Consider the following 2349-nt stretch of genomic DNA (forward strand, 5'->3'; position numbering starts at 1 on the left):
TAAAATGTTTAAAACTACAATAACTCATCATAAAAGACTTAAAATTTTCTCTTAAAGAAAATGCAAACTTTGGCACCTGAGGTTAGGACACATCAATCTCAATAGGATTGAGAGGTTTGTGAAGAATGGACTTCTAAGAGAGTTAGAAGAAAATTCTTTACCTGTGTGTGAGTCATGCCTTGAAGGCAAAATGACTAAGAGATCCTTTACTTGAAAAGGTCACAGGGTGAAAGAACCTTTAGAGCTAGTACATTCAGACCTCTGTGGTCCGATGAATGTAAAAGCTAGGGGAGATTATGAATATTTCAACACCTTTACTGATGACTATTCAAGATATGGGTACGTATATTTAATGCAACATAAGTCTGAATATTTTGAAAAGTTCATAGAATTTAAGGCTAAAGTTGAAAATGCATTAAGTAAAACAATAAAGACATTTCGATATGTTCGAGGTAGAGAGTTTATGGATCTGACATTTTAAAACTATTTGATAGAACATAGAATAGTATTCCAACTCTTAACACCTGGTATATCTCAGCAGAATGGTGTATCAGAAAGGAGAAATCGAATTCTGTTAGACATGGTCTGGTCTACGATGAGTTACGCTTCCTTACCTGACTCGTTTTAGGGTTATGCAGTGGAGACTGCAGCGTACATTTTAAACCGTGTTCCATCCAACAGTGTTACCAGAACACTTTTTGAGTTATGGAATGGTTGTAAAGCTAATTTATGTCATTTTAGAATCTGGGGTTGCCCAACACATGTGCTTGAGGCTAGTCCTAAGAAACTGGAATCTCGTTCAAAATTGTGCCTATTTGTAGGCTACCTCAAAGGAACGAGAGGTGGTTACTTCTTTGACCCAAAAGTAAACAAAGTGTTTGTATCGACAAACACTACTTTTCTTGAAGAATACCACATAAGGGAGCACAAGCTCCACAGTAAAATTGTATTGAATGAACTTTCAAAAGAAACTTCTGAACCTTCAACAAGAGCTGTTAAATAACCCAACACCTTAACAAGAGTTGTTGAAGTTGGATTATCTAGTAGGTCAAATCCACCTCAAGTTTTAAGGAAATCTCGACACAGTGGGAGGGTTGCAAACCCACCTGTCTGTTACATGAGTTTAACTGAAATCCTAACTATGGTAGCTGACAGAGATGTTGAGGATTCATTATCTTACAAGAAGTCAATGGATCTCAAAATGGAGTCATGTACTTCAATTCAGTATAGGATCTTGTAGATCAACCTGATGGGGTAAAACTTATAGGTTGCAAATGGATCTACAAGAGAAAATGGGGTGTTGATGGAAAGGTGCAAATCTTCAAGGCTAGACTGGTGGCAAAAGGTTATACCGAGGTTGAGGGAGTTGACTATGAGAAGACTTTCTCACCTGTTGTCATGTTTAAATCTATCTGGATCATTCTGTCCATTACTTCGTATTATGACTATGAGATTTGGCAGATGGACGTCAAGATTTCCTTTCTGAATGGCAATCTTGATGAGACCATTTATATTGAGCAACTCAAAGGATTTCTAGCCCAAGGTCAAGAGCAAAGGGTTTGCAAGCTTAATCAGTCCAATTATGGACTGAAGCAAGCTTCTTGATCTTGGAACATAAGGTTTGATACTGCGATCAAATATTATGGATTTAATCAAAATGTTGATGAGTAATGTGTTTACAAGAGGATCATCAATAGTTTAGTAGCTTTCTTAGTGTTATATGTAGATGATATCCTACTCATTGGGAATGATGTAGGTCTACTGACTGAAGTTAAGAACTGGCTAGCGATTCAATCCCAAATGAAAGATTTGGGAGAGACTCAATTTGTTCTAGGAATCCAAATCTTTAGAGATCGAAAGAACAAAATGCTAGCTCTGTCTCAAGCATCTTACATTGACAAGATGCTTGTCAAATATTCGATGCAAAACTCTAAGAGAGGCTTACTACCTTTCAAACATGGAGTAATATTGTATAAGGAGCAGTGTCCTAAGATACCTCAAGATGTATGCGATGTTATGTACGAAATCTGACATCTGCTATGTCATGGAGATAGTCAGTAAATATCAGTCCAATCCAGGATTTGGTCATTGGACCGCCGTTAAAAATATCTTCAAGTATCTACAGAGAACGAGGGACTACATGCTCAAATATGGTTCTAAGGATCTGATCCTTACTTGAGACACAAACTCTGATTTTCAGATTGATAAGAATTCCAAGAAATCCACTTTAGCATTAGTGTTCACTCTTAATAGAGCAACAATAGCCTGGAGGAGCACCAAGCAAGGGTGCATTGCTGACTCCATTATGAAGACTGAGTATGTAGCGACTTGTTAAGCTGTTTAGCTCAG

The sequence above is a fragment of the Benincasa hispida genome, chromosome 4 (assembly GCF_027475165.1).
Source record: "Benincasa hispida cultivar pf3 chromosome 4, pf3_genome.v1.1, whole genome shotgun sequence".
NCBI lineage: Eukaryota > Viridiplantae > Streptophyta > Magnoliopsida > Cucurbitales > Cucurbitaceae > Benincasa > Benincasa hispida.